Genomic DNA, 25605 nt, shown 5'->3' on the forward strand with positions numbered 1-25605 from the left:
TCCTCGTATTTTTCACACCTTTTCATGCTCCTCATATTTTTCACACCTTTTCATGCTCCTCGTATATTTCAGACCTTTTCATGCTTCTCGTATCTTGCAGACCTTTTCATGCTCTTCGTATTTTTCAAACCTCTTCATGCTCTTTGGGTTTTTCACAACTTTTCCTGCTCTTCGAATTTTTCAGGCCGTTTCATGCTCTTGATATTTTTCACACCTTTTCATGCTCTTCGTGTTTTTCACACCTTTTCATGCTCTTCGTATATTTCCCACCGTTTCATTCTCGTCATATTTTTCACACCTTTTCATGCTCTTCACTTTTTTCACACCATTTCATGCTCCACATATTTTTGACAGTTTTTCATGCCCCTATATTTTTCAGACAGTTTCCTGCTCCTCATGTTTTTCAGACCGTTTCATCCTCTCGATATTTTTCACACCTTTTCATGTTCTTCATATTTTTCACAACTTTTCATGCTACTCATATTTTTGAAATTTTTTGAAGCTCTTCATATTTTTCACACCTTTTCATGCTCCGCATATTTATCACACCTTTTCATGCTCCACATATTTTTGACACCTTTTAATGTTCTTCAAGTTTTTCAGAACTTTTCATGCTCCTCATATTTTTGACACCTTTTCATGCTCCTCACATTTTTCACACCGTTTATGCCTCCTCATATTGTTTGACAACCTTTTCAATGGCTCTTCTAAATATTTTTCACAAACCGTTTCAATGCTCCCTCAGTGATTTTCATACAGGGATTCATGTAGGCTCTTCCTAATGTTTTCACAACCGTTTTAGATGGCTTCCTCATATTTTTGACACCCTTATCTATGCTCATTCAGTATTTTTCACTCCTTTTCAGCATGCTCCGTCATGATCTCTATGGACACCGTCTTTCATGCTCTTCGACATTTTTCAGACCTCTTTGCATGCCCCTCGTTTGTATTTCAGGACATTTCATGCTCCTCGTATTTTTCGAGAACTTATCATGCTCCTGGTATTTTTCAAGATCTTTTCATGCTGCCTTCACGTATTCCTTCAGACAAATTTTCATGCTCCTCGTTTTTTTCAGACCCTTTAATGTTCCTCTTATTTTTCAGACCTTTTCATGCTCCTCGTGTTTTTCACACTTTTTCATGCTTCTCGTATTTTCACAACTTTTCATGATGTTTGTATTTGTCACACCTTTTCAAGCTCTTCGTATTTTTCACATATTTTCATGCTCTTCGTGTTTTTCATACCTTTTCATGCTCTCGTATTTTTCAGACCTTTTCAAACTCCTCATATTTTTCACACATTTTCATTATATTCATGTTTTTCACACCTTTTCATCCTCCTCATATTTTTCATACAGATTCATGCCCCTCATATTTTTCACACCTTTACATGTTCCTCATATTTTTGACACCTTTTCATGCTCTTCATATTTTACACCCCTTTTCATTCTTCTCATATTTTTGACACCTTTTCATGCTGCACATAATTTTCAGACCTTTTCATGCTCCTCGTATTTTTAAGACGTTTTCATCCTCCTCATAATTTTCACACCTTTTCATGCTCTTCATATGTTTCACACCGTTTCATGCTCCTCACATTTTTCATACAGATTCATGCTCCTCATATTTTTCACACCTTTACATGTTCCTCATATTTTTGACACCTTTTCATGCTCTTCATATTTTATACACATTTTCATTCTTCTCATATTTTTGACACCTTTTCATGCTGCACATATTTTTCAGACCTTTTCATGCTCCTCGTATTTTTAAGACGTTTTCATACTCCTCATAATTTTCACACCTTTGCATGCTCTTCATATGTTTCACACCGTTTCATGCTCCTCATATTTTTCACACCGTTTCATGCTCCTCATATTTTTCACACCTTTACATGCTCCTCATATTTTTGACACCTTTTCATGCTCTTCATATTTTACACACATTTTCATTCTTCTCATATTTTTGACACCTTTTCATGCTGCACATATTTTTTAGACCTTTTCATGCTCCTCATATTTTTAAGACGTTTTCATACTCCTCATAATTTTCACACCTTTGCATGCTCTTCATATGTTTCACACCGTTTCCTGCTCCTCATATTTTTCATACAGATTCATGCTCCTCATATTTTTCACACCTTTACATGTTTCTCATATTTTTGAGCAGCCTTTTCATGCCTCTTCATAATTTTTTTCACCTCCATGCTTCATTCTCCTCATATTTTTGACACCTTTTCATGCTCTACATATTTTTCAGACCTTTTCATGTGCCTTGTATTTTGAAGACGTTTTCATGCTCTTCGTATTTTCAGACCTTTTCATGCTCCTCGTACTTTTCACACTTTTTCATGCTATTAATATTTTTCACACCTTTTCATGCTCCTCGTATTTTTCACAACTTTTCATGCTCTTTGTATTTGTCACACCTTTTCATGCTCTTCTTACTTTCCACACTTTTTCATGCTCTGCATGGTTTTCACACCTTTTCATGCTCTTCTTATTTTTCACACTTTTTCATGTTGTTCATATTTTTGCACCCTTTTCAATGCTCTTCATATAATTTTTCCAGACGCTTTTCATTGCTGTTTTATTCATTTTTCAGCAGCTTTGCAATGCTCTCGTGTTTTTCACACCTTCTTCATGCTGCTCAATGATTTTTCAGACATTTTAGTGCTCCTCGTACTTTTCACACCTTTTCATGCTCCTAGTATTTTTCACACCTTTTCATGCTCCTGGTATTTTTCCCAACTTTTCATGCTCTTCGTATTTTTCACATCTTTTCATGCCCTTTGAATTTTTCACACCTTTTCATGCTCGCTAGTATTTTTGTCACAAACTACTGGAAAGTATGATTGGCGCCCTTTTCCTTGCTCTTCATTTATTTTTCAGGCTTCTGTTCATGCTCTTGATATTTATTCCACATCGGTCGTGGTGCATACTTTTCATGCCCTTCGTGTTTTTTTTCCACATCTTTCATGCTCGTTCTGAATTTTGACACCCGTTGTCATGCTCGTCAGTGATTTTTTCAGACTTGTTCAATGCATTGTTGATTTTTCAAAACACCGTTTGCGATGCCCTTCGTTTTTTTCACACATTTCATGCTCTTCATATTTTTCACACCTTTTCGTCCTCTTCATATTTTTCACACCATTTCATGCTCCTCATATTTTTTATACAAATTCATGCTCCTCTTATTTTCAACCTTTACATGCTACTCATATTTTTGACACCGTTTAATGCCTCATATTTTTTATACAAATTCATGCTCCTCTTATTTTTCAACCTTTACATGCTACTCATATTTTTGACACCGTTTCATGCTCTTCATATTTTTCAGACCTTTTCATGCTTTTGATAATTTTCACACCTTTTCCTGCTCTTCATATATTTCACACATTTTCCTGCTCTTCATATATTTCACACCTTTTCCTGCTCTTCGTATTTTTCACACCTTTTCATGCTCCTTATAGTCGTATTTTTCAGATGTCTTCATGCTCCTCGTATTTTTCAGACATTTTCATGCTCCTCATATTTTTCACAACTTTACATGCTCTTCGTATTTGTCACACCTTTTCAAGCTCTTTGTATTTTTCAAACCTTTTCATGCTCTTCGTGTTTTGCACACCTTTTCATGCTCTTCATAATTTTCACACCTTTTCATGCTCCTCGTAATTTTGAGACCTTTTCATGCTCTTAATATTTTTGACACCTTTTGATGATCCTCATATGTTTGACACCTTTTCATGCTCCTCATATTTTTCACACCTTTACATGCTCCTCGTATATTTCAGACCTTTTCATGCTTCTCGTATTTGGCAGACCTTTTCATGCTCTTCGTATTTCTCAATCCTTTTCATGCTCTTCGTGTTTTTCACACCTTTTTCTGCTCTTCGAATTTTTCAGGCCGTTTCAGGCTCTTGCTATTTTTCACACCTTTTCATGCTCTTCGTGTTTTTCACACCATTTCATGCTCTTCGTATATTTCCCACCGTTTCAATCTCGTCATATTTTTCACACCTTTTCATGCTCTTCACTTTTTTCACACCATTTCATGCTCCTCATATTTTTGACAGTTTTTCATGCCCCTCATATTTTTCAGACAGTTTCCTGCTCCTCATATTTTTCAGACCGTTTCATGCTCTTGATATTTTTCACACCATTTCATGGTCTTCATATTTTTCACAACTTTTCATGCTCCTCATATTTTTGAAATCTTGTAAAACTCTTCATATTTTTCACACCTTTTCATGCTCCTCATATTTTTCACACCTTTTCATGCTGCTCATATTTTTGACACCTTTTAATGTTCTTCATGTTTTTCAGACCTTTTCATGCTCCTCATATTTTTGACACCTTTTAATGTTCTTCATGTTTTTCACACCGTTTCATGCACCTCATATTTTTGACACCTTTTCATGCTCTTCCTATTTTTTACACCGTTTCATGCTCCTCATATTTTTCATACAGATTCATGCTCTTCCTATTTTTCACACCGTTAAATGCTCCTCATATTTTTGACACCTTTTCATGCTCTTCCTATTTTTCACACCTTTACATGCTCCTCATATTTTTGACACCTTTTCATGCTCTTCCTATTTTTTACACCGTTTCATGCTTCTCATATTTTTCATACAGATTCATGCTCTTCCTATTTTTCACACCTTTAAATGCTCCTCATATTTTTGCCACGTTTTCATGCTCTTCCTATTTTTCACACCGTTTCATGCTCCTCATTTTCATACAGATTCATGCTCTTCCTATTTTTCATACCTTTATATGCTCCTCATATTTTTGACACCTTTTCATGCTCTTCCTATTTTTCACACCGTTTCATGCTCCTCATTTTCATACAGATTCATGCTCTTCCTATTTTTCATACCTTTATATGCTCCTCATATTTTTCACACCTTTTCATGCTCTTCATATTTTTCACACCTTTTCATGCCCCTCGTGTATTTCAGACCATTTCATGCTCCTTGTATTTTTCAGCCCCTTTCTTGCTCCTCGTATATTTCAGATCTTTTCATGCCTCTCGTATTTTTAAACCCTTTTCATGCTCCTCGTATTTTTCAGACCCTTTAATGATCCTCGTATTTTTCAGACCTTTTCATGCTCCTCGTATTTTTCACACCTTTTCATGCTCCTTGTATTTTTCACAACTTTTCATGCTGTTTGTATTTGTCACACCTTTTCAAGCTCTTCGTTTTTTTCGGACCTTTTCATGCTCTTCGTGTTTTTCACACCTTTTCAGGCTGTTCTTTTTTTTCACACATTTTCATGCTCTTCGTCTTTTTCACACCTTTTCATGCTCTCGTATTTTTCAGACCTTTTCAAACTCCTCATATTTTTCACACCTTTTCATGATATTCATATTTTTCACACCGTTTCATCCTCCTCATATTTTTCATACAGATTCATGCTCCTCATATTTTTCACCCCTTTACATGTTCCTCATATTTTTGGAAACCTTTTATGCTTTTCCATTTTACACACCTTTTTCATTCCTCATATTTTTGACACCTTTTCATGCTTCCACATATTTCAGACACTTTCATTTGCTCTCGTATTTTTAAGACGTTTTCATACCCTATATTTTCCACACCTTTTTTCATGCCTCTTTCATATTTTTAACAACCGATTATGCTCCTCATATTTTTCATACACATTTTTGAACCTCATTATTTTTCACACCTTTACATGCTCCTCACATTTTTGACACCTTTTTCAATTGTCTTCATATTTTTTCACACCTTTTCATTCTCCTCATATTTTTGCACCTGTTCATGTCTAACTCCTTATTTTTTCAGACCTTTTCATGGCCTCTTATTTTTTTTAAGACGTTCAATTGCTGCTTTTTCAACCCTTTTCATGCTCCTCGTACTTTTCACACCTTTCCATGCTATTCATATTTTTCACACCTTTTCATGCTCCTCGTGTTTTACAACTTTTCATGCTCCTCGTATTTTTCACCTTTCATGCTCTTTGTATATGTCACACCTTTTCATGCTCTTCTTATTTTCCACACTTTTACATGCTCTGCATGTTTTTCACACCTTTTCATGCTCTTCTTATTTTTCACATTTTTTCATGCTTTTCATGTTTTTCACACCTTTTCATGATCTTCATATTTTTCAGACCTTTTCATGCTTTTTATATTTTTCACACCTTTTCATGCTCTCGTATTTCTCAGACATTTTAATGCTCCACGTACTTTTCACACCTTTTCATCCTCCTCTAATTTTTCATACAGTTTCATGCTCCTCATTTTTTTCAGACCTTTACATGCTTCTCATATTTTCGACCCTTTTAATGCTCCTCATATTTTTGATACCTTATCATGCTCGTCATATTTTTCAGACCTTTTCATGCTTTTGATAATTTTCACACCTTTTCCTGCTCTTCGTATTTTTCACACCATTTCCCGCTCTTCGTATTTTTCACACGTTTTCATGCTCCTTATATTTTTGACACCTTTTCATGCTCTTCATATTTTTCAGACCTTTTCATTCTCCTCATATATTTCACACCTTTTCATGCTCCTCGTATTTTTCAGAGCTTTTCATGCTCCTCCTATTTTTCAGACCTTTAAATGTTCCTCTTAATTTTCAGAACTTTTCGTGCTCCTCATTTTTTCATACCATTTCATGCTCCTCTTATTTTTCACACCATTTCATGCTCCTCATATTTTTCATACCCTTTCATGCTCCTCGTATTTTTCAGACCTTTAAATCCTCTTCATATTTTTCACACCTTTTCATGGTCCTCATATTTTTCACAGCTTTTCATGCTCTTCATATTTTTCACACTGTTTCATGCTCCTCATATTTTTTATACAAATTCATGCTCCTCTTATTTTTCAACCTTTACATGCTACTCATAATTTGGACACCTTTTCATGCTCTTCCTATTTTTTACACCGTTTCATGCTCCTCATATTTTTTATACAAATTCATGCTCCTCTTATTTTTCAACCTTTACATGCTACTTGTATTTCTCACACCTTTTCGTGCTCCTTGTATTTTTCACACCTTTTCGTGGTCCTCATATTTTTCAGATCTTTTAATGCTCTTCATATTTTTCACACCTCTTCGTGTTCTTCATATTTTTCAGAACTTTTCAAGCTCTTCATATTTTTCACACTTTTCAGGCTCTTCATGTTTTTCAGACCTTTTCATGCTCCTCGTATTTTTCACACTTTTTCATGCTCCTCTTATTTTTCAGACCTTTTTATGCTCCTCCAATTTCTCAGACCTTTTCATGCTCCTCGCATTTTTCACTCCTTTTCATGCTCCTCGAATTTTTATGCCTTTTCATGCTCTTCATATTTTCCACACCTTTTCGTGCTCTTCATATTTTTCAGAGCTGTTCAGGCTCTTCATAGTTTTCAGACCGATTCATGCTCCTCTAATTTTTCACACCTTTTCATGCTCCTCATATTATTCACACCTTTTCATGCTCCTCATATTTTTCACACCTTTTCATGCTCCTCGTATTTGTCACACCTTTTCATGCTCTTCGTATTTTTCACACCTTTTCGTTCTCCTCCTATTTTTCACACCTTTTCGTGCTCTTCATACTTTTCAGACATTTTCTTGTTCTTCATATTTTTCTCACCTTTTCAGGCTCTTCATATTTTTCAGACCTTTTCATGCTCCTCATATTTTTCAGACCTTTTTATGCTCCTCCTATTTTTCAGGTCTTTTCATGCTCCTCGTATTTTTGACACGTTTTCATGCTCCTCGTATTTTTCACACCTTTTCATGATCCTCGTGTTTTTCACACCTTCTCATGCTCTTCGTATTTTTCACACCTTTTCGTTCTCCTATTTTTCACACCTTTTCGTGCTCTTCATTCTTTTCAGACATTTTCTTGTTCTTCATATTTTTCACACCTTTTCAGGCTCTTCATATTTTTCAGACCTTTTCATGCTCCTTGTATTTTTCAGACCTTTTTATTCTCCTCCTATTTTTCAGGTCTTTTCATGCTCCTCGTATTTTCGGCACATTTTCATGCTCCTCGTATTTTTCACACCTTACATGCTCTTCGTATTTGTCTCACCTTTTCATGCTCTTCTTATTTTCCACACTTTTACATGCTCTGCATGTTTTTCACACCTTTTCATGCTCTTCTTATTTTTCACATTTTTTCATGCTCTTCATATTTTTCACACCTTTTCGTGCTCTTCATATTTTTCAGAGCTTTTCGGGCTCTTCATATTTTTCAGACCGATTCATGCTTCTCTAATTTTTCACACTTTTTCATGCTCCTCATATTCTTCAGACCTTTTCATGCTCCTCGTATTTTTCACACCTTTTCATGCTCTTCGTATTTTTCACACCTTTTCGTTCTCCTCCTATTTTTCACACCTTTTCGTGCTCTTCATACTTTTCAGACATTTTCTTGTTCTTCATATTTTTCACACCTTTTCAGGCTCTTCATATTTTTCAGACCTTTTCATGCTCCTCGTATTTTTCAGACCTTTTTATGCTCCTCCTATTTTTCAGGTCTTTTCAAGCTCCTCGTATTTTTGACACATTTTCATGCTCCTCGTATTTTTCACACCTTTACATGATCCTCGTGTTTTTCACACCTTCTCATGCTCTTCGTATTTTTCACAACTTTTCATGCTCCTCGTATATGTCACACCATTTCATGCTCCACAGACTTTCATACAGTTTCATTCTCCTCATATTTTTCACACCTCTACACTCTCCTGATATTTTTGACACCTTTTCATGCTCCACATATTTTTCAGACCTTTTCATGCTCCTCGTATTTGTAAGACGTTTTCATACTCCTCATAATTTTCACACCTTTTCATGCTCTTCCTATTTTTCACACCATTTCATGCTCCTCATATTTTTCATACAGATTCATGCTCCTCATATTTTTCACACCTTTTCATGCTCTTCCTATTTTTCACACCTTTTCATGCTCCTCATATTTTTGACACCTCTTCATGCTCTACATATTTTTCAGACCTTTTCATGTGCCTGGTATTTTTCAGATGTTTTCATGCTCCTCGTATTTTTCAGACCTTTTCATGCTCTTCGTATTTGTCTCACCTTTTTATGCTCTTCTTATTTTCCACACTTTTACATGCTCTGCATTTTTTTCACACCTTTTCATGCTCTTCTTATTTTTCACATTTTTTCATGCTCTTCATATTTTTCACACCTTTCATGCTCTTCATATTTTTCAGACCTTTACATGCTTCTTATATTTTTCACAGCTTTTCATGCTCTTCGTGTTTTTCACACCTTTTCATGCTCTGGTATTTTTCAGACATTTTAATGTGCCTCATACTTTTCACACCTTTTCATGCTCCTAGTATTTTTCACACCCTTTCATGCTCCTGGTATTTTTCACAACTTTTCATGCTCTTCGTATTTTACACATCTTTTCATGCTCTTTGAATTTTTCATAACTTTTCATGCTCTTGATATTCCTCAGACCTTTTCATGCTCTTGATATTTTTCACACCTTTTCATGCCCTTCGTGTTTTTCACATCTTTCATGCTCTTGATATTTTTCACACCTTTCCAAGCGCTTCATATTTTTCACACCGTTTCATCCTCCTCTAATTTTTCATACAGTTTCATGCTTCTCATATTTTTCACACCTTTACATGCTTCTCATATTTTTGACACCTTTTAATGCTCCTCATATTTTTTACACCTTATCATGCTCTTCATATTTTCACACCTTTTCATGCTTTTGATAATTTTCACACCTTTTCCTGCTCTTCGTATTTTTCACACCTTTTCCTGCTCTTCGTATATTTCACACCTTTTCATGCTTCTCATATTTTTCAGAGCTTTTCATGCTCCTCGTATTTTTCAGATCTTTTCATGCTCCTCCTATTTTGCAGGCCTTTTCATGCTCCTCCTATTTTTCAGACATTTTCATGCTCCTCCTGTTTTTCAGGCCTTTTCATGCTCCTCGTAATTTTCACACCTTTTCATGCTCCTCGTATTTTTCACACCTTTTCATGCTCCTCATATTTTTCACTCCGTTTCATGCTCCTCATAAGTTTCAAACAATTTCACGCCCCAAATATTTTTGACACCTTTTCATGCTCTTCTTATTTTTCATACCTTTTCATGTTCCTCATATTTTTCACACCTTTCCATGCTCCTCGTGTTTTTCAAATCTTTTCATACTCCTTGTATTTTTCATACTGTTTCAAGCTTCTCATATTTTTCACACCATTTCATGCTCTTCATATTTTTCATACCGTTTCATTCTCCTCATATTTTCCACACCGTTTCATGCTCCTCATATATTTGACAGCTTGTCATGCTCGTCATATTTTTGACACCTTTTCATGCTCTACATATTTTTCAGATCTTTTTATGCTCCTCGTATTTTTTAGACCTTTTCCTGCCCCTCATTTTTTTCAGACCTTTTCATGCTCCTCGTATTTTTCAGATCTTTTCATGCTCCTCATATTTTTGAGACCTTTTCATGCTCCTCGTATTTCTGAGACCTTTTCCTGCCCCTCGTTTTTTTCAGACCTTTTCATGCTCCTCGTACTTTTCAGACATTTTTATGCTCCTCGTATATTTGAGCCCTATTAATGCTCCTCGTATTTTTGAGACGTTTTCATGGTCTTCATATTTTTCACACCGTTTCATGCTCCTCATATTTTTCAGACAGTTTCATGCTCCTCATATTTTTCACACCTTTTGGTGCTCCTCATATTTTTCACACCTTTTCATGCTCTTCTTATTTTTCAGACCTTTTCATGCTCCTTGTATTTTTCACAATTTTTCATGCTCTTTGTGTTTTCACACCTTTTCAGGCTCTTCGTATTTTTCACACCTTTTCATGATCTTCGTATTTTTCACACCTTTTCATGCTCTTGATATTTTTCTCAGCTTTTCATGCTCTTCGTATATTTCAAACCGTTTCATGCTCCTCCTATTTTTGGCAGCTTTTCATGCTCCTCATATTTTTCAGACCGTTTCATGCTCATCATATTTTTGAGGCCGTTTCATGTGCCTCATATTTTTCACACCTTTTAATGCTCCTCATATTTTTCACACCTTTTCATGCTCTTCATATATTTCACACCTTTTCATGCTCCTCGTATTTTTCAGACACTTCCATGCCCGTTCTATTTTTCAGACCTTTTCATGCTCCTCATATTTTTGATACCTTTTCATGCTCCTCATATTTTTCAGACATTTTCATGCTCCTCGAATTTTTCAGACCTTTTCATGCTCCTCGTATATTTCAGACCTTTTAATGCTCCTCGTATTTTTGAGACCATTTCATGCTCCTTGTATTTTTCAGACCTTTTCATTCTCCTCATATTTTTCAGAGTTTTCATGCTACTCGTATTTTTCACAATTTTTCATGCTCTTCGTATTTGTCACACCTTTTAAAGCTCTTCGTTTTTTTCATACCTTTTGATGCTCTTCTGGTTTTTCACACCTTTTCAGGCTCTTCGTATTTTTCGCACCTTTTCATGCCCGTCGTATTGTTCACACCTTTTCATGCTCTTCATATTTTTCAGACCTTTCATGCTCTTGATATTTTTCTCAGCTTTTCATGCTCTTCTTGTTTTTCACAGCGTTTCATACCTCATATTTTTCATACAGTTTCATGCTCCTCATATATTTCACACCTTTACATGCCCCTCATATTTTTGAGTCCTTTTCATGCTCTTCATATTTTTTAGACCTTTTCATGCTCCTCGTGTTTTTAAGATCATTTCATGCTCCTCGTATTTTTCAGACCTTTTCATGCTCCTTGTATTTTTCAGTCCTCTTCATACTCGTTGTATGTTTCACACCTTTTCATGCTCCTCGTGTTTTTCAGACCTTTTCATGCTCCTCGTATTTTTCACACTTTTTCTTGCTCTTCATATTTTTCACACCATTTCATGCTCCGCATATTTTTCATACAGTTTCATGCTCCACATATTTATCACACCTTTACATGATGCTCATATTTTTGACACCTTTTCATACTCTTCATATTTTTCAGACCTTTTCATGCTCCTCGTATTTTTGAGACCTTTTCTGCTCCTTGTATTTTTCAGACATTTTCATGCTCTTCATATTTTTCACACCGTTTCATGCTCCTCATATTTTCATACAGTTTCATGCTCCTCGTATTTTTCGCACCTTTTCATGCTCCTCGATGCTCCACATATTTTTGACAGTTTTTCATGCCCCTCATATTTTTCAGACAGTTTCCTGCTCCTCATATTTTTCAGACCGTTTCATGCTCTTGATATTTTTCACACCATTTCATGGTCTTCATATTTTTCACAACTTTTCATGCTCCTCATATTTTTGAAATCTTGTGAAACTCTTTATATTTTTCACACCTTTTCATGCTCCTCATATTTTTCACACCTTTTCATGCTGCTCATATTTTTGACACCTTTTAATGTTCTTCATGTTTTTCAGACCTTTTCATGCTCCTCATATTTTTGACACCTTTTCATGCTCTTCATATTTTTCACACCGTTTCATGCACCTCATATTTTTGTCACCTTTTCATGCTCTTCCTATTTTTTAACGTTTCAATTGCTCCTCATATTTTTCATACGATTCATGCTCTTCCTATTTTTTCACACCTTTAAAATGCCTCCTTTCATATTTTTTACACCTTTTCATGCTCTTCCTATTTTTCACCCACCTTTTAATGCTCCTCAATTTTTGGACACCTTTTCATTGCTCTTCCTATTTTTTACCACCGTTTCTGCTCCTCATATTTTTCATACAGATTCATGCTATTCCTATTTTCACACCGTTAATGCTTCCTTCATAATTTTTTGGAACCTTTTCATGCTCTTCCTATTTTTTCACACCTTTAATTTGCTTCCTCAATATTTTTTGACACCTTTTCATGCTCTTCCTATTTTTCACACCGTTTCATGCTCCTCATATTTTTCATACAGATTCATGCTCTTCCTATTTTTCACACTTTTAAATGCTCCTCATATTTTTGACACCTTTTCATGCTCTTCCTATTTTTCACACCGTTTCATGCTCCTCATTTTCATACAGATTCATGCTCTTCCTATTTTTCATACCTTTATATGCTCCTCATATTTTGACACCTTTTCATGCTCTTCCTATTTTTCACACCGTTTCATGCTCCTCATTTTCATACAGATTCATGCTCTTCCTATTTTTCATACCTTTATATGCTCCTCATATTTTTCACACCTTTTCATGCCCCTCGTGTATTTCAGACCATTTCATGCTCCTTGTATTTTTCAGACCCTTTCTTGCTCCTCGTATATTTCAGATCTTTTCATGCCTCTCGTATTTTTAAAACCTTTTCATGCTCCTCGTATTTTTCAGACCCTTTCATGATCCTCGTATTTTTCAGACCTTTTCATGCTCCTCGTATTTTTCACACCTTTTCATGCTCCTTGTATTTTTCACAACTTTTCATGCTGTTTGTATTTGTCACACCTTTTCAAGCTCTTCGTTTTTTTCGGACCTTTTCATGCTCTTCATGTTTTTCACACCTTTTCAGGCTGTTCTTATTTTTCACACCTTTTCATGCTCTTCGTGTTTTTCACACCTTTTCATGCTGCTCATATTTTTGACACCTTTTAATGTTCTTCATGTTTTTCAGACCTTTTCATGCTCCTCATATTTTTGACACCTTTTCATGCTCTTCACATTTTTCACACCGTTTCATGCTCCTCATATTTTTGACACCTTTTCATGCTCTTCCTATTTTTAACACCGTTTCATGCTCCTCATATTTTTCATACAGATTCATGCTCTTCCTATTTTTCACACCTTTAAATGCTCCTCATATTTTTGACACCTTTTCATGCTCTTCCTATTTTTCACACCTTTAAATGCTCCTCATATTTTTGACACCTTTTCATGCTCTTCCTATTTTTTACACCGTTTCATGCTTCTCATATTTTTCATACAGATTCATGCTCTTCCTCTTTTTCACACCTTTTTATGCTCCTCATATTTTTGACACGTTTTCATGCTCTTCCTATTTTTCACACCGTTTCATGCTCCTCATTTTCATACAGATTCATGCTCTTCCTATTTTTCATACCTTTATATGCTCCTCATATTTTTGACACCTGTTCATGCTCTTCCTATTTTTCACACCGTTTCATGCTCCTCATTTTCATACAGATTCATGCTCTTCCTATTTTTCATACCTTTATATGCTCCTCATATTTTTCACACCTTTTCATGCTCTTCATATTTTTCACACCTTTTCATGCCCCTCGTGTATTTCAGACCATTTCATGCTCCTTGTATTTTTCAGACCCTTTCTTGCTCCTCGTATATTTCAGATCTTTTCATGCCTCTCGTATTTTTAAAACTTTTTCATGCTCCTCGTATTTTTCAGACCCTTTAATGATCCTCGTATTTTTCAGACCTTTTCATGCTCCTCGTATTTTTCACACCTTTTCATGCTCCTCGTATTTTTCACAACTTTTCATGCTGTTTGTATTTGTCACACCTTTTCAAGCTCTTCGTTTTTTTCGAACCTTTTCATGCTCTTCGTGTTTTCCCACCTTTTCAGGCTGTTCTTATTTTTCACACATTTTCATGCTCTTCGTGTTTTTCACACCTTTTCATGCTCTCGTATTTTTCAGACCTTTTGAAACTCCTCATATTTTTCACACCGTTTCATCCTCCTCATATTTTTCATACAGATTCATGCTCCTCATATTTTTCACACCTTTACATGTTCCTCATATTTTTGAAACCTTTTATGCTTTTCATATTTTACACACCTTTTCATTCTCTCATATTTTTGACACCTTTTCATGCTCCACATATTTTTCAGACCTTTTCATTCTCCTCGTATTTTTAAGACGTTTTCATACTCCTCATATTTTTCACACCTTTTCATGCTCTTCATATTTTTCACACCGTTTCATGCTCCTCATATTTTTCATACACATTTTGAACCTCATATTTTTCACACCTTTACATGCTCCTCACATTTTTTACACCTTTTCATGCTCTTCATATTTTTCACACCTTTTCATTCTCCTCATATTTTTGACACCTGTTCATGCTCTACATATTTTTCAGACCTTTTCATGCGCCTCGTATTTTTAAGACGTTTTCATGCTCCTCGTATTTTTCAAACCTTTTCATGCTCCTCGTACTTTTCACACTTTTCCATGCTATTCATATTTTTCACACCTTTTCATGCTCCTCGTGTTTTACAACTTTTCATGCTCCTCGTATTTTTCACCTTTCATGCTCTTTGTATATGTCACACCTTTTCATGCTCTTCTTATTTTCCACACTTTTACATGCTCTGCATGTTTTTCACACCTTTTCATGCTCTTCTTATTTTTCACATTTTTTCATGCTTTTCATGTTTTTCACACCTTTTCATGATCTTCATATTTTTCAGACCTTTTCATACTTTTTATATTTTTCACACCTTTTCATGCTCTCGTATTTCTCAGACATTTTAATGCTCCACGTACTTTTCACACCTTTTCATCCTCCTCTAATTTTTCATACAGTTTCATGCTCCTCATATTTTTCAGACCTTTACATGCTTCTCATATTTTCGACCCTTTTAATGCTCCTCATATTTTTGACACCTTATCATGCTCGTCATATTTTTCAGACCTTTTCATGCTTTTGATAATTTTCACACCTTTTCCTGCTCTTCGTATTTTTCACACCATTTCCCGCTCTTCGTATTTTTCACACGTTTTCATGCTCCTTATATTTTTGACACCTTTTCATGCTCTTCATATTTTTCAGACCTTTTCATGCTCCTCATATATTTCACACCTTTTCATGCTCCTCCTATTTTGCAGGCCTTTTCATGCTCCTCCTATTTTTCAGACCTTTAAATGTTCCTCTTAATTTTCAGAACTTTTCATGCTCCTCATTTTTTCATACCATTTCATGCTCCTCTTATTTTTCACACCATTTCATGCTCCTCATATTTTTCATACCCTTTCATGCTCCTCGTATTTTTCAGACCTTTAAATCCTCTTCATATTTTTCACACCTTTTCATGGTCCTCATATTTTTCACAGCTTTTCATGCTCTTCATATTTTTCACACCGTTTCATGCTGCTCATATTTTTTATACAAATTCATGCTCCTATTATTTGCTCCTCTTATTTTTCAACCTTTACATGCTACTTGTATTTCTCACACCTTTTCGTGCTCCTTGTATTTTTCACACCTTTTCGTGGTCCTCATATTTTTCAGATCTTTTAATGCTCTTCATATTTTTCACACCTCTTCGTGTTCTTCATATTTTTCAGACCTTTTCATGCTCGTCGTATTTTTCAGATGTCTTCATGCTCCTCGTAATTTTCAGACCTTTTCATACTCCTCGTATTTTCAGACATTTTCATGCTCCTCGTATTTTTCAGGCCTTTTCATGCCCTTCGTGTTTTTCACACCTTTTCATGCTCTTCATATTTTTCACACCGTTTCATGCTCCTCATATTTTTTATACAAATTCATGCTCCTCTTATTTTTCAACCGTTACATGCTACTCATATTTTTGACACCGTTTCATGCTCTTCATAGTTTTGACACCTTTTCATGCTCCCCCTATTTTTGACACTTTTTCGTGCTCTACATATTTTTCAGACCTTTTCATGCTCGTCGTATTTTTCAGATGTCTTCATGCTCCTCGTATTTTTCAGACATTTTCATGCTCCTCATATTTTTCACAACTTTACATGCTCTTCGTATTTGTCACACCTTTTCAAGCTCTTCGTATTTTTCAAACCTTTTCATGCTCTTCGTGTTTTGCACACCTTTTCATGCTCTTCATAATTTTCACACCTTTTCATGCTCCTCGTAATTTTGAGACCTTTTCATGCTCTTAATATTTTTGACACCTTTTGATGATCCTCATATTTTTGACACCTTTTCATGCTCCTCATATTTTTCACACCTTTACATGCTCCTCGTATATTTCAGACCTTTTCATGCTTCTCGTATTTGGCAGACCTTTTCATGCTCTTCGTATTTCTCAATCCTTTTCATGCTCTTCGTGTTTTTCACACCTTTTCCTGCTCTTCGAATTTTTCAGGCCGTTTCAGGCTCTTGCTATTTTTCACACCTTTTCATGCTCTTCGTGTTTTTCACACCTTTTCATGCTCTTCGTATATTTCCCACCGTTTCAATCTCGTCATATTTTTCACACCTTTTCATGCTCTTCACTTTTTTCACACCATTTCATGCTCCACATATTTTTGACAGTTTTTCATGCCCCTCATATTTTTCAGACAGTTTCCTGCTCCTCATATTTTTCAGACCGTTTCATGCTCTTGATATTTTTCACACCTTTTCATGGTCTTCATATTTTTCACAACTTTTCATGCTCCTCATATTTTTGAAATCTTGTGAAACTCTTCATATTTTTCACACCTTTTCATGCTCCTCATATTTTTCACACCTTTTCATGCTGCTCATATTTTTGACACCTTTTAATGTTCTTCATGTTTTTCAGACCTTTTCATGCTCCTCATATTTTTGACACCTTTTCATGCTCTTCATATTTTTCACACCTTTTCATGCACCTCATATTTTTGACACCTTTTCATGCTCTTCCTATTTTTTACACCGTTTCATGCTCCTCATATTTTTCATACAGATTCATGCTCTTCCTATTTTTCACACCTTTAAATGCTCCTCATATTTTTGACACCTTTTCATGCTCTTCCTATTTTTCACACCTTTAAATGCTCCTCATATTTTTAACACCTTTTCATGCTCTTCCTATTTTTTACACCGTTTCATGCTTCTCATATTTTTCATACAGATTCATGCTCTTCCTATTTTTCACACCTTTAAATGCTCCTCATATTTTTGACACCTTTTCATGCTCTTCCTATTTTTCACACCGTTTCATGCTCCTCATTTTCATACAGATTCATGCTCTTCCTATTTTTCATACCTTTATATGCTCCTCATATTTTTGACACCTTTTCATGCTCTTCCTATTTTTCACACCGTTTCATGCTCCTCATTTTCATACAGATTCATGCTCTTCCTATTTTTCATACCTTTATATGCTCCTCATATTTTTCACACCTTTTCATGCTCTTCATATTTTTCACACCTTTTCATGCCCCTCGTGTATTTCAGACCATTTCATGCTCCTTGTATTTTTCAGACCCTTTCTTGCTCCTCGTATATTTCAGATCTTTTCATGCCTCTCGTATTTTTAAAACTTTTTCATGCTCCTCGTATTTTTCAGACCCTTTAATGATCCTCGTATTTTTCAGACCTTTTCATGCTCCTCGTATTTTTCACACCTTTTCATGCTCCTTGTATTTTTCACAACTTTTCATGCTGTTTGTATTTGTCACACCTTTTCAAGCTCTTCGTTTTCTTCGGACCTTTTCATGCTCTTCATGTTTTTCACACCTTTTCAGGCTGTTCTTATTTTTCACACATTTTCATGCTCTTCGTGTTTTTCACACCTTTTCATGCTCTCGTATTTTTCAGACCTTTTGAAACTCCTCATATTTTTCACACCGTTTCATCCTCCTCATATTTTTCATACAGATTCATGCTCCTCATATTTTTCACACCTTTACATGTTCCTCATATTTTTGAAACCTTTTATGCTTTTCATATTTTACACACCTTTTCATTCTCTCATATTTTTGACACCTTTTCATGCTCCACATATTTTTCAGACCTTTTCATTCTCCTTGTTTTTTTAAGACGTTTTCATACTCCTCATAATTTTCACACCTTTTCATGCTCTTCATATTTTTCACACCGTTTCATGCTCCTCATATTTTTCATACACATTTTGAACCTCATATTTTTCACACCTTTACATGCTCCTCACATTTTTGACACCTTTTCATGCTCTTCATATTTTTCACACCTTTTCATTCTCCTCATATTTTTGACACCTGTTCATGCTCTACATATTTTTCAGACCTTTTCATGCGCCTCGTATTTTTAAGACGTTTTCATGCTCCTCGTATTTTTCAAACCTTTTCATGCTCCTCGTACTTTTCACACTTTTCCATGCTATTCATATTTTTCACACCTTTTCATGCTCCTCGTGTTTTACAACTTTTCATGCTCCTCGTATTTTTCACCTTTCATGCTCTTTGTATTTGTCACACCTTTTCATGCTCTTCTTATTTTCCACACTTTTACATGCTCTGCATGTTTTTCACACCTTTTCATCCTCTTCTTATTTTTCACATTTTTTCATGCTTTTCATGTTTTTCACACCTTTTCATGATCTTCATATTTTTCAGACCTTTTCATGCTTTTTATATTTTTCACACCTTTTCATGCTCTCGTATTTCTCAGACATTTTAATGCTCCACGTACTTTTCACACCTTTTCATCCTCCTCTAATTTTTCATACAGTTTCATGCTCCTCATATTTTTCAGACCTTTACATGCTTCTCATATTTTCGACCCTTTTAATGCCCCTCATATTTTTGACACCTTATCATGCTCGTCATATTTTTCAGACCTTTTCATGCTTTTGATAATTTTCACACCTTTTCCTGCTCTTCGTATTTTTCACACCATTTCCCGCTCTTCGTATTTTTCACACGTTTTCATGCTCCTTATATTTTTGACACCTTTTCATGCTCTTCATATTTTTCAGACCTTTTCATGCTCCTCATATATTTCACACCTTTTCATGCTCCTCGTATTTTTCAGAGCTTTTCATGCTCCTCCTATTTTTCAGACCTTTAAATGTTCCTCTTAATTTTCAGAACTTTTCATGCTCCTCATTTTTTCATACCATTTCATGCTCCTCTTATTTTTCACACCATTTCATGCTCCTCATATTTTTCATACCCTTTCATGCTCCTCGTATTTTTCAGACCTTTAAATCCTCTTCATATTTTTCACACCTTTTCATGGTCCTCATATTTTTCACAGCTTTTCATGCTCTTCATATTTTTCACACTGTTTCATGCTCCTCATATTTTTTATACAAATTCATGCTCCTCTTATTTTTCAACCTTTACATGCTACTCATAATTTGGACACCTTTTCATGCTCTTCCTATTTTTTACACCGTTTCATGCTCCTCATATTTTTTATACAAATTCATGCTCCTCTTATTTTTCAACCTTTACATGCTACTTGTATTTCTCACACCTTTTCGTGCTCCTTGTATTTTTCACACCTTTTCGTGGTCCTCATATTTTTCAGATCTTTTAATGCTCTTCATATTTTTCACGCCTCTTCGTGTTCTTCATATTTTTCAGAACTTTTCAAGCTCTTCATATTTTTCACACTTTTCAGGCTCTTCATGTTTTTCAGACCTTTTCATGCTCCTCGTATTTCTGAGACCTTTTCATGCCCCTCGTTTTTTTCAGACCTTTTCATGCTCCTCGTACTTTTCAGACATTTTTATGCTCCTCGTATATTTGAGCCCTATTAATGCTCCTCGTATTTTTGAGACGTTTTCATGGTCTTCATATTTTTCACACCGTTTCATGCTCCTCATATTTTTCATACAGTTTCATGCTCCTCATATTTTTCACACCTTTTGATGCTCCTCATATTTTTCATACCTTTTCATGCTCTTCTTATTTTTCAGACCTTTTCATGCTCCTTGTATTTTTCACAATTTTTCATGCTCTTTGTGTTTTCACACCTTTTCAGGCTCTTCGTATTTTTCACACCTTTTCATGATCTTCGTATTTTTCACACCTTTTCATGCTCTTCTTATTTTTCAGACCTTTTCATGCTCTTGATATTTTTCTCAGCTTTTCATGCTCTTCGTATATTTCACACCGTTTCATGCTCCTCCTATTTTTGGCAGCTTTTCATTCTCCTCATATTTTTGACACCTTTTCATGCTCTTCGTATTTGTCACATCTTTTCATGCTCTTCGTATTTTTCACACCTTTTCGTTCTCCTCCTATTTTTCACACCTTTTCGTGCTCTTCATACTTTTCAGACATTTTCTTGTTCTTCATATTTTTCACACCTTTTCAGGCTCTTCATATTTTTCAGACCTTTTCATGCTCCTCGTATTTTCCAGACCTTTACATGCTCCTCCTATTTTTCAGGTCTTTTCATGCTCCTCGTATTTTTGACACATTTTCATGCTCCTCGTATTTTTCACACCTTTACATGATCCTCGTGTTTTTCACACCTTCTCATGCTCTTCGTATTTTTCACACCTTTTCGTTCTCCTCCTATTTTTCACACCTTTTCGTGCTCTTCATTCTTTTCAGACATTTTCTTGTTCTTCATATTTTTCACACCTTTTAAGGCTCTTCATATTTTTCAGACCTTTTCATGCTCCTCGTATTTTTCAGACCTTTTTATTCTCCTCCTATTTTTCAGGTCTTTTCATGCTCCTCGTATTTTTGGCACATTTTCATGCTCCTCGTATTTTTCACACCTTTACATGCTCTTCGTATTTGTCTCACCTTTTCATGCTCTTCTTATTTTCCACACTTTTACATGCTCTGCATGTTTTTCCACACCTTTTCATGCTCTTCTTATTTTTCACATTTTTTCATGCTCTTCATATTTTTCACACCTTTTCCTGCTCTTCATATTTTTCAGAGCTTTTCGGGCTCTTCATATTTTTCAGACCGATTCATGCTCCTCTAATTTTTCACACTTTTTCATGCTCCTCATATTATTCAGACCTTTTCATGCTCCTCGTATTTGTCACACCTTTTCATGTTCTTCGTATTTTTCACACCTTTTCGTTCTCCTCCTATTTTTCACACCTTTTCGTGCTCTTCATACTTTTCAGACATTTTCTTGTTCTTCATATTTTTCACACCTTTTCAGGCTCTTCATATTTTTCAGACCTTTTCATGCTCCTCGTATTTTTCAGACCTTTTTATGCTCCTCCTATTTTTCAGGTCTTTTCAAGCTCCTCGTATTTTTGACACATTTTCATGCTCCTCGTATTTTTCACACCTTTACATGATCCTTGTGTTTTTCACACCTTCTCATGCTCTTCGTATTTTTCACAACTTTTCATGCTCCTCGTATATGTCACACCATTTCATGCTCCACAGACTTTCATACAGTTTCATTCTCCTCATATTTTTCACACCTCTACACACTCCTGATATTTTTGACACCTTTTCATGCTCCACATATTTTTCAGACCTTTTCATGCTCCTCGTATTTGTAAGACGTTTTCATACTCCTCATATTTTTCACACCTTTTCATGCTCTTCCTATTTTTCACACCGTTTCATGCTCCTCATATTTTTCATACAGATTCATGCTCCTCATATTTTTCACACCTTTTCATGCTCTTCCTATTTTTCACACCTTTTCATGCTCCTCATATTTTTGACACCTCTTCATGCTCTACATATTTTTCAGACCTTTTCATGTGCCTGGTATTTTTAAGATGTTTTCATGCTCCTCGTATTTTTCAGACCTTTTCATGCTCTTCGTATTTGTCTCACCTTTTTATGCTCTTCTTATTTTCCACACTTTTACATGCTCTGCATGTTTTTCACACCTTTTCATGCTCTTCTTATTTTTCACATTTTTTCATGCTCTTCATATTTTTCACACCTTTTCATGCTCTTCATATTTTTCAGACCTTTACATGCTTCTTATATTTTTCACAGCTTTTCATGCTCTTCGTGTTTTTCACACCTTTTCATGCTCTGGTATTTTTCAGACATTTTAATGCGCCTCATACTTTTCACACCTTTTCATGCTCCTAGTATTTTTCACACCTTTTCTTGCTCCTGGTATTTTTCACAACTTTTCATGCTCTTCGTATTTTACACATCTTTTCATGCTCTTTGAATTTTTCATAACTTTTCATGCTCTTGATATTCCTCAGACCTTTTCATGCTCTTGATATTTTTCAACCTTTTCATGCCCTTCGTGTTTTTCACATCTTTCATGCTCTTGATATTTTTCACACCTTTCCAAGCGCTTCATATTTTTCACACCGTTTCATCCTCCTCTAATTTTTCATACAGTTTCATGCTTCTCATATTTTTCACACCTTTACATGCTTCTCATATTTTCGACACCTTTTAATGCTCCTCATATTTTTTACACCTTATCATGCTCTTCATATTTTCAGACCTTTTCATGCTTTTGATAATTTTCACACCTTTTCCTGCTCTTCGTATTTTTCACACCTTTTCCTGCTCTTCGTATATTTCACACCTTTTCATGCTTCTCATATTTTTCAGAGCTTTTCATGCTCCTCGTATTTTTCAGACCTTTTCATGCTCCTCCTATTTTGCAGGCCTTTTCATGCTCCTCCTATTTTTCAGACATTTTCATGCTCCTCCTGTTTTTCAGGCCTTTTCATGCTCCTCGTAATTTTCACACCTTTTCATGCTCCTCATATTTTTCACTCCGTTTCATGCTCCTCATAAGTTTCAAACAGTTTCACGCCCCAAATATTTTTGACACCTTTTCATGCTCTTCTTATTTTTCATACCTTTTCATGTTCCTCATATTTTTCACACCTTTCCATGCTCCTCGTGTTTTTCAAATCTTTTCATACTCCTTGTATTTTTCATACCGTTTCAAGCTTCTCATATTTTTCACACCATTTCATGCTCTTCATATTTTTCACACCGTTTCATTCTCCTCATATTTTCCACACCGTTTCATGCTCCTCATATATTTGACAGCTTGTCATGCTCGTCATATTTTTGACACCTTTTCATGCTCTACATATTTTTCAGATCTTTTTATGCTCCTCGTATTTTTTAGACCTTTTCCTGCCCCTCGTTTTTTTCAGACCTTTTCATGCTCCTCATTTTTCATTTTTCATGAGACCTTTTCATGCTCCTCGTATTTCTGAGACCTTTTCATGCCCCTCGTTTTTTTCAGACCTTTTCATGCTCCTCGTACTTTTCAGACATTTTTATGCTCCTCGTATATTTGAGCCCTATTAATGCTCCTCGTATTTTTGAGACGTTTTCATGGTCTTCATATTTTTCACACCGTTTCATGCTCCTCATATTTTTCATACAGTTTCATGCTCCTCATATTTTTCACACCTTTTGGTGCTCCTCATATTTTTCACACCTTTTCATGCTCTTCTTATTTTTCAGACCTTTTCATGCTCCTTGTATTTTTCACAATTTTTCATGCTCTTTGTGTTTTCACACCTTTTCAGGCTCTTCGTATTTTTCACACCATTTCATGATCTTCGTATTTTTCACACCTTTTCATGCTCTTGATATTTTTCTCAGCTTTTCATGCTCTTCGTATATTTCAAACCGTTTCATGCTCCTCCTATTTTTGGCAGCTTTTCATGCTCCTCATATTTTTCAGACCGTTTCATGCTCATCATATTTTTGAGGCCGTTTCATGTGCCTCATATTTTTCACACCTTTTAATGCTCCTCATATTTTTCACACCTTTTCATGCTCTTCATATATTTCACACCTTTTCATGCTCCTCGTATTTTTCAGACACTTCCATGCCCGTTCTATTTTTCAGACCTTTTCATGCTCCTCATATTTTTGATACCTTTTCATGCTCCTCATATTTTTCAGACATTTTCATGCTCCTCGAATTTTTCAGACCTTTTCATGCTCCTCGTATATTTCAGACCTTTTAATGCTCCTCGTATTTTTGAGACCATTTCATGCTCCTTGTATTTTTCAGACCTTTTCATGCTCCTCGTATTTTTCAGAGTTTTCATGCTACTCGTATTTTTCACAATTTTTCATGCTCTTCGTATTTGTCACACCTTTTAAAGCTCTTCGTTTTTTTCATACCTTTTGATGCTCTTCTGGTTTTTCACACCTTTTCAGGCTCTTCGTATTTTTCGCACCTTTTCATGCCCGTCGTATTGTTCACACCTTTTCATGCTCTTCATATTTTTCAGACCTTTCATGCTCTTGATATTTTTCTCAGCTTTTCATGCTCTTCTTGTTTTTCACAGCGTTTCATACCTCATATTTTTCATACAGTTTCATGCTCCTCATATTTTTCACACCTTTACATGCTCCTCATATTTTTGAGTCCTTTTCATGCTCTTCATATTTTTTAGACCTTTTCATGCTCCTCGTGTTTTTAAGATCATTTCATGCTCCTCGTATTTTTCAGACCTTTTCATGCTCCTTGTATTTTTCAATCCTCTTCATACTCGTTGTATGTTTCACACCTTTTCATGCTCCTCGTGTTTTTCAGACCTTTTCATGCTCCTCGTATTTTTCACACTTTTTCTTGCTCTTCATATTTTTCACACCATTTCATGCTCCGCATATTTTTCATACAGATTCATGCTCCACATATTTATCACACCTTTACATGATGCTCATATTTTTGACACCTTTTCATACTCTTCATATTTTTCAGACCTTTTCATGCTCCTCGTATTTTTGAGACCTTTTCTGCTCCTTGTATTTTTCAGACATTTTCATGCTCTTCATATTTTTCACACCGTTTCATGCTCCTCATATTTTTCATACAGTTTCATGCTCCTCGTATTTTTCAGACCTTTTCATGCTCCTCGTATTTTTGAGACCTTTTCATGCTCCTCGTATATTTCAGACATTTTCATGCTCTTCATATTTTTCACAGCGTTTCATGTTCCTCATATTTTTCATACAGTTTCATGCTCCTCGTATTTTTCAGACCTTTTCATGCTCCTCGTATTTTTGAGACCTTTTCATGCTCCTCGT

The sequence above is a fragment of the Cervus canadensis genome, chromosome 14 (assembly GCF_019320065.1).
Source record: "Cervus canadensis isolate Bull #8, Minnesota chromosome 14, ASM1932006v1, whole genome shotgun sequence".
Lineage (NCBI taxonomy): Eukaryota > Metazoa > Chordata > Mammalia > Artiodactyla > Cervidae > Cervus > Cervus canadensis.